Source organism: Bos javanicus, chromosome 19 (assembly GCF_032452875.1).
Source record: "Bos javanicus breed banteng chromosome 19, ARS-OSU_banteng_1.0, whole genome shotgun sequence".
NCBI lineage: Eukaryota > Metazoa > Chordata > Mammalia > Artiodactyla > Bovidae > Bos > Bos javanicus.
In genome coordinates this window covers 12,979,371-12,992,370 of record NC_083886.1, presented here as the reverse complement: position 1 = coordinate 12,992,370, position 13,000 = coordinate 12,979,371, and the positions used below count along the sequence as shown (strand labels likewise).

Sequence of the window (13,000 nt, the reverse complement as noted above, 5' to 3'; positions counted from 1 at the left end):
TCCCAGAACATCACTTTGCCTTCCCTTTTAAAAAATATTTGTTTATTTATGTAGCTGCATCAAGTCTTAGGTACAGCACACAGGATCTTGGTTGCAGCTTGTGGGATCTTTAGTGGCGCCATATGTGGGATTTAGTTTCCTGACCAGGGATGGAACACAGGCCCCTGCAGTGGGAGTGCACAGTCTTAGCCACTGGGTCACCAGGGAAATTCTTCACTCTGCCTCCTTTTATTTATTTATTTTTCTTCTTTTTTCTTTTTGTTACTCTGCCTCCTTCTAAAGTGACACTGAAACATCATTTGAAGTAGATTCCTATTGGCAGCCACCTCATTCCCAGCATTTCTTGCAACAGCTGTCACAGAGAAAAGGCTCTGGGAGGAAAAGGGGGCCACACTCTCAGACAGGATCTTTTATAAACCCTGCTCCATGACTGAAAGGGTCTCTGGGGTCATTGACTCCTGTTGCCATACTGAATCAGTCACCCATCACCTGGGCCCTGTTTGGACACTGTCCATGATGCAGAGCTCACCACCTCCCAAGGTAGCAGCTTGTTACAGATTTGAACTGATCTAACAGTTAAAAACTTCACCAATGGTTAGAAACAGGATAGCCTTGACTAACTCCAGATCGTTTTTTTGTCTTCATTCATCTGTATGGGAAGCTTTTGTTTTATAGGCAGAAGAAGAGAGAGAAAGTTTGGGTAGGGTGGGCCATCCAAATATTTGAAAGTTACCATACAAACCCTTCCCAGGTGGCGCTAGTGGTAAAGAATCTGCCTGTCTATGCAGGAGATGTAAGAGAAGCAGGTTTGATCCCTGGGTCAGGAAGATCCCCTGGAGGAGGAAATGGCAACCCACTCCAGTATTCTTGCCTGGGAAATCCCATGGACAGAGGAGCCTGGTGGGCTACAGTCCACACAGTCACAAAGAGTCGCACGTGACTGAGTGACTGAACACACACACACACACACACACACACACAACCCCTTCCTCTAAATCTACCTGGTCATCTACCAAGTTTCCTCAGTTAAGGACTGTTCACTGTATATATTATCCTGTCCCTAGAGACAGTATCTGTGGTCTCAAGAGTCCTCTAGAAAAATGTAGGCCTGAGTGGGTGGAGCACAGGCCTCAGGGCCCTCTCTCCTCTTGCACTGGTTTAAACAGAGTCCAAAGTTACTTGGGGCTTCCTTGCCCACTCAGTGGTAAAGAATCTGCCTGCAATGGAGGAGACACAGTTTCGATCTCTGAGCAGGATAGATCCCCTGGAGAAGGAAATGGCAACTCACTCCAGTATCCTTGCCTGGAAAATCCCATGGACAGAACCTGGTGGGCTACAGTCCACGGGATCACAAAGAGTCAGACACGACTGAGTGACTAAACAACAACAGAAATGTCACTCATTCTTTGGCAGCCACGGAACAGTATTGGCTCAAGTTGCTTCTATGCCAGATCCCTTCTCCACTCTCCACTATGGACAGGTGACACTGATTTTTTTTTTTTTAATATCAAAAGTGATGAGTCAACAGTAGTTTTTTCAGAAATGGAGAAATCCATCCTAAAATTCATGTAGAATGTCAAGCAACCCTAAATAGTCCCCTCCCCCAAAAAATTTCTTTAAAGAAGAGCAAAGTTTCAGGTTTCCCAATTTCAAATTATAATACAAACCTACAGTAATCAAAACAGTGTGGTATTGACATATAGACATATAGACCAAAGGAATAGATTGAGAGCCACGAAATAGAGCCTCAAATTTATGGTCAATTGATTTTCCACGAAGGAGCTAAAGCCATTCAGTGGGAAAAAGACAGTCTTTTTAAAAAATGGTGCTAGGAAAAGTGGATATTCACATGCAAAAGAATGGACTTAGACTCTTACTTTATATCACATATGAACTCAAAAATGGATAAAAGACCTACGCTTAAAAGCTAAAACTATCATAGAAGAAATTATACAGGAAAATCTTCATGACTTTAGGCTTAGCAATGGTTTCTTAAACGTGATACTGAAAGCACAAGTGACAGAAAAAAAAATAGATAAGCTTCACAAAATTAAGTATCTCTGTACCTCAAAAAACATTATCAAGAGAGTGAAAGAACAGCAAACAGAATGGAAAATATATTTTCCCACTGGGAAAACTCCCTGAGGGGGCAGCCCCCGGCAAGGCCAGTGAGCTGTAGTTGCAGGCGCCTCCAGAGTCTGACCCCCGCCCCAACCCTGCCCATCAGTGTGAGCTCTACAGTGTGAGCTGTGCTCCGGCTGCTGGTACCTTCCCATAGCAACCGAGAGCTCTTCCCATAGCAACTGATGGTCCAGAAAATCCTCAGTGTCATTTTGGTGGCCTACAGAAATGCTCAGGAACAAAACGTCAGCGGCGTGTGGGAGTTCACGTGTCACCATGGTGAGCAGGAGTGCAGCTTAGCAAGGTGGAGGCCTGCTGGTTGGACCAGCTGGAGAACTCGGTCTTCCTGATCATTGTCTGCATGGAGGAAATGGATGACATGGAGAAAAATCTGAAGCCATGCCGCCTGCAGATCTAAACTCCCAAGGTGTCCCCGGACTCCATGATGGCATGTGCAACGGGAGATGGTGGCAGGCAGCTGTTATACACCGAAGCCCAGCTCACAGACGCTCTGCGGCCTCCCCACGAATACGTGCCCTAGGTTTCCGACAAGGGGAAATCCATAAAGGAGAAGGACCAGCTAGCTCTTCATCTGCTGACTGTATGTGGATGAGATGTCGGATGTCTGCCAACTCATAGCCAACTCTCCCAAGGATGCTTGCTTCAAGTGACAGCTGGTGCCCTGGGAGGGAGCTAATGCAAGAACAAGATCTCACCTGCCCCTAGTTTTATGATCCTTGACTCAGCAGCCACTGCTTATCATCCAGGTAGTTTCTACATATTCCATGAAACCCACACGCAAAACTCTGCCCTGCCTGAGATCAAGAATCTTGCCCCACTGTGAATGGTGCTACATTAAAAAGAATTTAATAGACACTTCTAGCTGTTGTAATTTTTTTTAAATGACAAATTTATGTATTTTTTTTACTTCAGTAGAAAAAGTTGAGCCAGCATGTTTCAAATTCATAAAATACCTTTGATTTGAATTTTTAAAAGGTTCCTCTCCTTTTGAGTGGAATTAAGTGAAGTGCTGGCTGAATTTCAGCCCCCATTTAGTTTCTCAGCTCAAAGGATTCACTTGGGTAGTCAACAGCCCTCACAACCATACATGGCAACCGTGTGCTGGATTTCATATCTAGGTCTCCTTCTGACTGGTCAAAATCATGTTTGGTCCTCATTCTGTTATCGGATGTATTTGCCAGCTCCTCCAGTTTGTGACACCTACCAAGCTGATGCTATGTCATTTTCCATATCATTGAGTAAAAAGTCAAACTGGGTGGACTCCTGTGGCTCCTTGGTGGAGACTTCCTGCCAGATTTGTACTGACCTGTTAGTCAGCATTCATTGGGGGTGACTGTCCAACTGCTGTCGGTCCTACTTGTGCCTCTGGGTTGAAGACATACTGTCATTTTGTACCAGCCTCCTTTCTCCTGGTCTTCTCACTTGTCCTCAAAGATTTCATGAGAACTAGAAGAAAGTCTTTACTAAACTCCAGAGAGAGGCTATTTCCTTCATCTGTCAGTCTGGACGTCCTATTACAAAAGAACTTCGGCCTGCCTGAATCTTTGAAGGGGGTAGGATACTGCAGGGAAGTTGTTTCCAAACTTGTATCAGAATCACCTAGAGGGTGACAGCTGGGCTCTTCCCAAAGAACATCAGATTCTGGATAGAGCCCCAGCATTCTCATGTCTGGTAAATTCGCAGGTGATGCCAAGGCCACTGGTCCAGGGACCACATTTTGAGAACCACTGATGTATGGGGGGATAAGGGCAAATGTTCTAGAGTCAGGTTGACCTTAACCTGTTTGAACCTCGATTTCTTTGAAATAGAGATAATAATCTTACCTAACAGGGTAACTGTGGGTGAAAAAGGTAATGTATAAGAACACCTTGCTGGAATTTCCCTGGTGGTCCAGTGGTTAAGAATCTGCCTTGCAATGCAGGGGATGCAGGTTCGATCCCTGGTCAGGGAACTAAGATCCCACACGCTGTGGAGCAACTAAGCCTGTGCTCTGCAGTCACTGAGCCCATGTGCCACAACTAGAGAGCCTGTGTGCCACAAGGAAAGATCCTGCTCGATGCAACAAAGATATTACCTGTGGCATCTCAGACCTGACACAGGCATATAAATCAATAACACCTAGCTGCCTAGCACCTAAGTGATAGTGACATTTATATTAATATGCCTTGGTAATGAATCTGTGCTGAGTGCTTTTCTAAACTGCTCGATCCCACGCTGGAGCTGGAGATGGTCAGTTACTGGCCTCAACTTTTCCTGGGTTGGTTTGGGCAATGGGTAGGTTGATGACCTGAAGAAAGTAGATTGATTATCTAAGGAAGAATGGGGAGAAGAGAATAAAGAAAGGAGGTCTGGCTAAACTGGGAGAGGACCCCTCTGCCCCCTTGGCCTCTTAGCTTGTCATTGGCGGTACTGCCAGGATTTTGCTTTTCATAGCCTGTTCCTAAATGCCAGGCCAAGAAAGTGGCTGTCTGGCCCACCCAGACCCCCAGGCAGGGCAAACCTCTTCCCCAGTTGGAAGAGATGCCCAAGGCAGCGCTCAGCTGCTGACCAGCCTCCCCCTGAGCACCCTTATGCTTAACCTCTCTGGGTCTCCTGCCCCACTCTTGAGTTGCGTGTTTCAAAACCGTCATGTTGCCTTAACTTCTCTTCCCAGATTTTGTGTGGGTCTCTTCCCGGCCCTTCTGACTCAGTGGTGGCTCCCAGGCTCAAGGGTTAAAAGCACTCGTGGGCAAAGCCAGCTGGCAGGAGATTCACTCACCACCTCTGTCCCCTTCCCAAGGGGAAGGATCTCCTCCACCTCAACTCCCCCAAGCCCTGAAAGGAGAAAGATGTCTAAGACCTCCAAGAACTTTAGGGGGACACCTGCTGCATCACCTGTAAAGTGCTGCAGTGACTCTCGGGCTGGACAGACTATCTGTCTGCTGTGCAGCTGTGAGCATGCTAATGAAGTGCCTGGTATCACCTGCGGTTTCCTCCTTCATCGGGCTGCTCACATGCCTCAGAACAGCCAGGGCCATTAAATGGGAGAATTTGTGTCTAGTGTTCAGGACAGATCTTAGCGTGTAGGAAACTCTTAATAATATTGACTTTAATGGGCTTCCCTTGTGGCTCAGCTGGTAAAGAATCCACCTGCAATGCGGGAGATCTGGGCTCAATCCCTGGGTTGGGAAGATCCCCTGGAAGAGGGAAAGGCTACCCACTCCAGTATTCTGGCCTGGAGAATCCCATGGACCATACAGTCCACGGGGTCACAAAGGGTTGGACACAACTGAGTGACTTTCACTTTCATTTTATTACTATTATTTTATTTAGCTTCTGGGCCAGAGTTATTTAAATTCCTGGTAGTTCACCATTTGCAGTGGGTTAAATTGTGCCCTGAGAAAGAGATGACCAAATCTTATCCCCAGTACCTGTGAAGATGATCTTACTTGGATAGGGTCTCTGCAGATGCAATCAATTCAGGATTTCAAGGTGACATCATCCTGGATTTAGGGAGGGTCCTAAAGGAAGGAGGGGTGGGAGGGAAGGGGAGGGAGGAAGCCGGAAGGATCTCCCTTAGAACCTCCAGAGGGAGTGTGGTCCCACACAACCATGATTCCAAACTCCGGTCTGTAGAACCATGAGAGAATCTATGTCTTTTGTTTGAGCCACCAAGTTCGTGCTACATGAATATACTTTTCTTTCTGATTGTCCAGAAACCTTACGCAGACTCACTATCCCCAGAGGGGTCTGTCCACATTTATCTCTCCTCCCAGTGGAAACTCCCATCTCTTAGGGAAATTTACCTTGGTGTTAAGTGGAAAAAAAATATGATAATTTAATTTAAAAGTCTTTCCCTTAGAGCCATTAAAAAATGTTCCCTCGCACACCTGCATTCCAAATGAAGCCTTCTTGGTGGACTGTGGTCTGAAGATCTTTGAGGCCCTCTTGGCCTCCTTCACTGGGCTGGCCCCCTTCCACAGAGGGCACTTCTGCCACAGTGCTGACCACACTGAAAGGTCATGAGAGCCCTCTTTGTCCTGGCTGTCTTAGCCTGTAGTTCAGGCTTGGCACATCACCATCCTAATAAATGTTTATTGACTTAACAGATGAGGGAGGGCTTTTTCTTGTGTCCCTACTCCTGGCTACCTCTACCCCAGTCCTAGAAAATTCCATGAGAAATGAAAACGTATTTCCACACACAGACTTGTACATGAACGTTTATGGACATTTTATTTACAACAGCCAAATCTGGAAGCAATCTAAATGCCCATCGCCAGGTGACTGAATAAACAAATTGTGGTAATATCCATACAATGGAACACTACTCAGTAATAAAGGTGATACATTTACCCATCAGTATGGATGAATCTAAAATCATTAGATTTTAGAGAGAAGCCAGACACAAAAGAATACATACTGTGTGATTCTATTTACATGTAATTACACAGAATGCTGACAAAAGTCCATCTAGTCAAAGCTATGGTTTTTCCAGTGGTCATATATGGATGTGAGAGTTGGACTATAAAGAAAGCGGAGCACCAAAGAATTGATGCTTTTGAACTGTGGTGTTGGAGAAGACTCTTGAGAGTCTCTTGGACTGCAAGGAGATCAAACCAGTCCATCCTAAAGGAAATCAGTCCTGAATATTCATTGGAAGGACTGATGCTGAAGCGGAAACTCCAATCCTTTGGCCACCTGATGCAAAGAACCGACTTATTGGAAAAGACCCTGATGCTGGGAAAGATTGAAGGTAGGAGAAGAAGGGGATGACAGAGGATGAGATTGTTGAATGGCATCACCAACTCTATGGACATGAGTTTGAGCAAGCTCCAGGAGTTGGTGATAGACAGGGAGGCCTGGTGTGCTGCAGTCCATGGGGTTCCAAGGAATCAGACACAACGGACTGACTGAACTGAACTGATAGAGAACGCAAACTAATCTATAGTGATAGGAAGTTGCCAGGGAAAAGTTTCCTGGAGCCGAAGCAAAAGGGGGACTATCTGCAAAGGGACAAGACAGGACTCTTGGGTATGATGGAATAGTCTTTATCTTGTATTTGTGGTTATATCAATGCTGAACTTGTCAGAACTTGTCACTTGTCAGAACTCATCCAATAGATACTTTAAATGGGTGCCATCTATTGTATGTAAAACTGTATCTCAATGAAGTTGATTAAAAAGAAAATTCTATGAAGTTTGTATCTTAAATACTTCATCCTCTACTCCAATAAAAATAGGACATGGGACTTGCCTGGGAGGAGGTCTATTTGAGAACTTACTTAGTCCACAAAAATGTATTGAACTTCCCTCTGTGTAGGCATCTGGTCGACTCTAGAGATGGAAAGGTCCCATCCTCAGGAGCCCCAGGTGGTACCAGAACTTACCAAGTTCTCAAAGAGAGAGAGAAGCTAGATGAAAAGAACATGCCAGGGGCAAAGAATACAAATTTGCCTCCTCGGTGTCGCCCAGCTTGCTTGAGGTGCTTGTTGTTGTTCAGATGCTATGTCATGTCCCATTCTTTGCGACCCCATGGACTACAGCCCACCAGGCTCTTCTGTTCATGGGATTTCTCAGGCAAGAATACTGGAGTGGGTTGCCATTTCCTCCTCTAGGGGATCTTCCCCACACAGGGATCAAACATGAGTGTCCTGCTTGGCAGGCAGATTCTTTACTCTGGGTCACCAGGGAAGCCCATGAGGTGCTTGTTACAGATACTAGAAACATCTGGGCTCAGTCCCTGACCTACTGAGTCAGAATTGCTGAAAGAGCCTGGGAATCTTTATTTTCAACAAGTGCCCAAGTAAATCTTCAGATCAGGTAAGTTTAGAGAAAGTGTTTGACTTGATCTCCGTTTCAGGCACAGGTGGGAATGCTGTACATGGCCAAAGGAAAGAACTTTGAATTGGAAGGGAGTACCAGGACTGAAAAAGGTCAGTTTTCTTTCCAATCCCAAAGAAAGGCAATGCCAAAGAATTCTCAAGCTACCGCACAATTGCACTCATCTCACATGCTAGTAAAGTAATGCTCAAAATTCTCCAAGCCAGGCTTCAGCAATACATGAACCGTAAACTTCCAGATGTTCAAGTTGGACTTAGAAAAGGCAGAGGAGCCAGAGATCAAATTGCCAACATCCACTGGATCATTGAAAAAGCAAGAGAGTTCCAGAAAAACATCTATTTCTGCTTTATTGACTAGGCCAAAGCTTTGTGTGGATCACAACAAACTGTGGAAAATTCTGAAAGAGAGGGGAATACCAGACCACCTGACCTGCCTCCTGAGAAATCTTTATGCACATCAAGAAGCAACAGTTAGAACCAGACGTGGAACAATGGACTGGTTCCAAATCAGGAAAGGAGTACATCAAGGCTGTATATTGCTTATTTAACTTATATGCAGAGTACATCATGTGAATCACCAGGCTGGATGAGTCACAAGCTGGAATCAAGACTGCTGGGGGAAATATCAATAATGTCAGATATGCAGATGACACCACCTTTATGGCAGAAAGTGAAGAGGAACTGAAGAACCTCCTGATGAAAGTGAAAGAGGAGAGTGAAAAGTTGGCTTAAAACTCAACATTCAAAAAACAAAGTTCATGGCTTCTGGTCCCATCACTTCATGGCAAATAGATGGGGAAACAGTGGAAATAGTGACAGACTTTATTTTTTGGGGCTCCAAAATCACTGCAAATGGTAACTGCAGCCCTGAAATTAAAAGACACTTGCTCCTTAGAAGAAAAGCTATGATGAACCTAGACATCATATTAAAAAGCAGAGACATTACTTTGCCAACAAAGATCTGTCTAGTCAAAGCTATGGTTTTTCCAGTAGGCATGTATGGATGTGAGAGTTGGACCATAAAGAAAGCTGAGTGCCCAAGAACTGATTCTTTTGAACTGTGGTTTTGGAGAATACTCTTGAGAGAGTCCCTTGGGCTGCAAGGAGATCCAACCAGTCCATCCTAAAGGAAATCAGACCTGAATATTCATTGGAAGGACTGATGCTGAAGCGGAAACTCCAATCCTTTGGCCACCTGATGCAAAGAACTGACTCATTGGAAAAGACCCTGATGCTGGGAAATATTGAAGGTAGGAGGAGAAGGGGATGACAGAGTATGGATGAGATTGTTGAATGGCATCACCAACTCTATGGACATGAGTTTGAGCAAGCTCCGGGAGTTGGTGATGGACAGGGGAGCCTGGTGTGCGGCAATCCATGGGGTCACAAAGAGCTGGACACAACTGAGCGACTGAACTGAACTGAACTACCCACTCTGCCTCTGGTCAGTGAGAGTCAAAGTTTACCAACATCTTCTTTCCCTCCATCCCCAGACCTCGCCTGTCTGCCAAAAGTACCCCTGTCTGGTTGACTCTCCCCTTATTGGTCCATCCTGGGAAAAGCAAAAAACAGAGCTCTCTACTTCAAGCCCCCCATCTTTCAGAAGGGCGAAAGTTTTTTTTGAGACTGCAGTATGGACCAAATATATGTATCTTTTGATGAGACAGTGTCTGCTCCTCTGGCCTGAGAACTCAGTGCTAACCTAGGAAACACACTGCCCACCCTGTTTGTGGTGGGAAGGTGGGTGTGTTGGGGGGATATTCCGTCCTGTGCTCACTTAGGCCACAGAAGACTCACAAGGGCTGTAAGCACCGTCTGCTCTGCAAGCTGCCATCCTGCTTTCACGGGCAAAGCCCCTGCTCACCAGGAGGCTGTGTGGTGCATAGACAACATTCAGGAAGGGTCTGTGTCACTGCCAGAGATGCCCCAACGCCTCGGGTCAGCAGCTACACCCTTTCCCAAAACCAGCCGGATTCTTCCACAGGACACTGGAACTTTGGGTCAAGGATAGGAGTTCAGTCTTAGCTGTAAGATGATTGCTGTCCTTTCTTTGAGAACAGGCCACAGAGACCATAGTTTAAAACCCCCAAATTAGGACATCATGCTCTGATAAAAAATTTGTAAATCGCTGATGTGAAAAGTTGCTTTGTTGTCGTTGTTGTTCAGTGGCCAAGTCGTGTTTGACTCCTTGTGACCCCACAGACTGCAGCACACCAGGCCTCCCTCTCCTCCGCTGTCTCCTGGAGTTTGCTCAAATTCACGTCCACTGAGTCGGTGATACTATCTAAGCATCTCATCCTCTGCCGCCCTCTCCTTTTGCTTTCAATCTTAAAAGTATACAAATCAAGTCACAGTTGGTTACATATTGAATAAATAGGAATATATTTCTGGAAAAGAATGTAATCAAGGCAGACACTATCCTCAGAACCCAGCGGTTGGCTGTTTAGGCCAGTGTTTCTACATGAGGGTGATTTTTGACCTCCCTCCCAAAGGACAGTGGCAATGTTTGGAGATATTTGGGGTTTCCTTAACCTGGAGTAGGGATGCAAAAGGCCCCTGGAGAGGGACAGGACACTGCTGAGTGTCCCGCAACCACAGGGCAGTCCCACTACAGGCATTATTTGGCCGCAAACGCCAACAGTGTAGGTTGAGAAACCTTGGTCTAGGCCGCCTTGGGCTGCACGTGCGGGCCCCAGGGTGTCCACCCTGCATGGGTGTTTCCTCCTGACTTTGGTCCTGTCTTTGACTGGTGGGGTCCAAGGGGAGAGGCTGGGGGCACCCCAGCGCTCCACTGCTTCCTCTTGTGTTGGCAGAAGCAAGAAGACCACCACCCCTGAGGAGCCGCACAGACACCAAGCCGAGCACAGCAAGAGACGGGAAGGTCTTGGGTCAGCATCTCCCATCACAGAAGAGGGTCCAGGGCAGACTCCCCCTGCAGCCAGGGAGCAGGAAGGGGCCCTGGACTAGGAGCGAGATGCTTGGCTTCTAGCCCTGCCTGACTCTGCCTCTGGCTGGCTCCCTTAACTTCTGTGCCTCGGTTTCCCCTCCTCTGGGCATCAGTTCCTGCCCTTGCCCCCCTCACAGGGTTTTGTTGTGGGAGGTACGTGCAGAGGTCGGGGTGACCAAGGTGGTGGCAGGTGGGAGGAGGGTAGCTCTGGGCAGAGGATGGAGCGTGTAAGCCTTGAGCGTGCCAGCCACCTGCTGGGCTGTGCTGGGACAGCCCCGGGGAGGATGGGGAGCGCTCAGCATCATGGTGCGGACAGCTGGCAGTCTTTCCTCTGTGGACTCTGTTGTCTTGCAGCTTTCAGATCAGGGGTGGCAGTGGGGGCAGGGGGTATGGACATTGCAGGAGCCCTACTGGAAACCGAAGTATGCCCAAGCCACTTGTGCTGTAGGAAGTTATCCGGCAGACAGGAGCCAGCAGACGGGCTCCAGGTAGCTGGCCCAAAGCAGACCCATCAACCGCATGGCCTTGGAAACGATGAACATATATCCACAGCTGCTGCTTTGAAAGTCCTTGAATTTTTAGTTGCTTGTGAAGTAGTATTGCAACCTTTAGACGCCTTTAAGCATTTCTGTCCATCTTTTTAAGGAGCATTAAATCTACTTATTATTTCTAATTTTTATAGCTAATTATTTCTTCTCTGTTGCTGCTGCTGCTGCTGCTAAGTCACATCAGTTGTGTCGGACTCTGTGCGACCCCATAGACGGCAGCCCACCAGGCTCCCCCGTCCCTGGGATTCTCCAGGCAAGAACACTGGAGTGGGTTGCCATTTCCTTCTCCAATGCATGAAAATGAAAAGTGAAAGTGAAGTCGCTCAGTCGTGTCTGACTCTTAGCGACCCCATGGACTGCAGCCCTCCTCCATCCATCCTCCATCCATGGGATTTTCCAGGCAAGAGTACTGGAGTGGGGTGCCATTGCCTTCTCCGATTTCTTCTCTATGTTGTCTATATTAGCAAACATTTGAAATAACTGCCATGTCCAACAATATTTATCAAAACAAAATTAATATATAACTACAAGGATTTGTGGGAAAAACTAGATGTTCACACACACACACACACACACACACACACACAAAGTCATGAAAAGTTACCATAGCCAAGATTACTGATTAATAAAAATTAGAAAAATTTTATAAGCAGGGCAAAGTTTATCCAAACTCCAAAATTTCTTAAAACGTGTGTGTGTGTGTTTAGAGGAGACAGTGTTATCTAATGATCATACTGGCTGCCCAGAAGTTAGAAAGAGACCTCTATTCGCCCGCAGTGTGACCCTTCTGCTGAGTCATCTTCTCTCAATTTTATTTTTTTCATCCGTGGAAGGTGGATGATAATGGTGGGATGTCAAAGGGACCCAGGAGCCAGCTGAAAGAACTCCCAATGGCCAATATGCAAAAAGGTGAGTGACAAAATAAATAACGTAGCGTTGGATCATAATCCAAAGTATGACATGAATGTCTGAGAGGTTATACTGATATAACTAAGTGATTGAATAAATAAATAAACTGAGAATGGGGAAATCTACTGTGAAGAATTTCAAATAATGGATGTAAATGCCCCTCCCCCAGTCCTAAAACGTGGGCTGTACCCAGCGCCTTCCTTCTTCCCGAAAAAGCAGAGAACGTCACAGCTGAAACCTGGCAAACATCACCTCACCCGCGTGATCAAGGTCAGTATCATCAGTGATACGTCATCTGGATAACATGTCCCTCTGATAGGATGTGATGAGAAGGGTGCTTCAGAAACCTCTGAGGGTTTCCTCTCTCAAACCCACGATCCCAGTCTAATCACGAGAAACACACGAGAAAAACCCCAATCACGGGGCAGAATCCACATACCTGACCAGCAGTGGCGCTAGTTTTAAAGAGCCCCGCCTGCCAATGCAGGAGACGTTGAGATACGGGTTTAATCCCTGGATTGGGAGGGAGGAGGAAGGCATGGCAATCCACTCCAATACTCTTGCCTGGAGAATCCCACAGACAGAGGAGCCTGGAGGGCCACAGTCCATGGGGTCACAAAGAGATCAACTGAGCAC

At 46.5% G+C, this 13,000-nt stretch overlaps 1 protein-coding gene across 1 annotated transcript in view; it reads left to right on the top strand.

Moving 5' to 3' along the window:
* The window catches only part of TBX2 (T-box transcription factor 2), a 35,078-nt gene extending 22,712 nt beyond the window's left edge, over positions 1 to 12,366 (top strand). The window contains exon 9 of the transcript XR_009731214.1: positions 12,289 to 12,366. The gene's annotated coding sequence lies outside the window, so the exon portion shown is untranslated. The remainder of the gene's footprint in view (positions 1 to 12,288) is intronic.
* Positions 12,367 to 13,000: the final 634 nt, after the last annotated feature.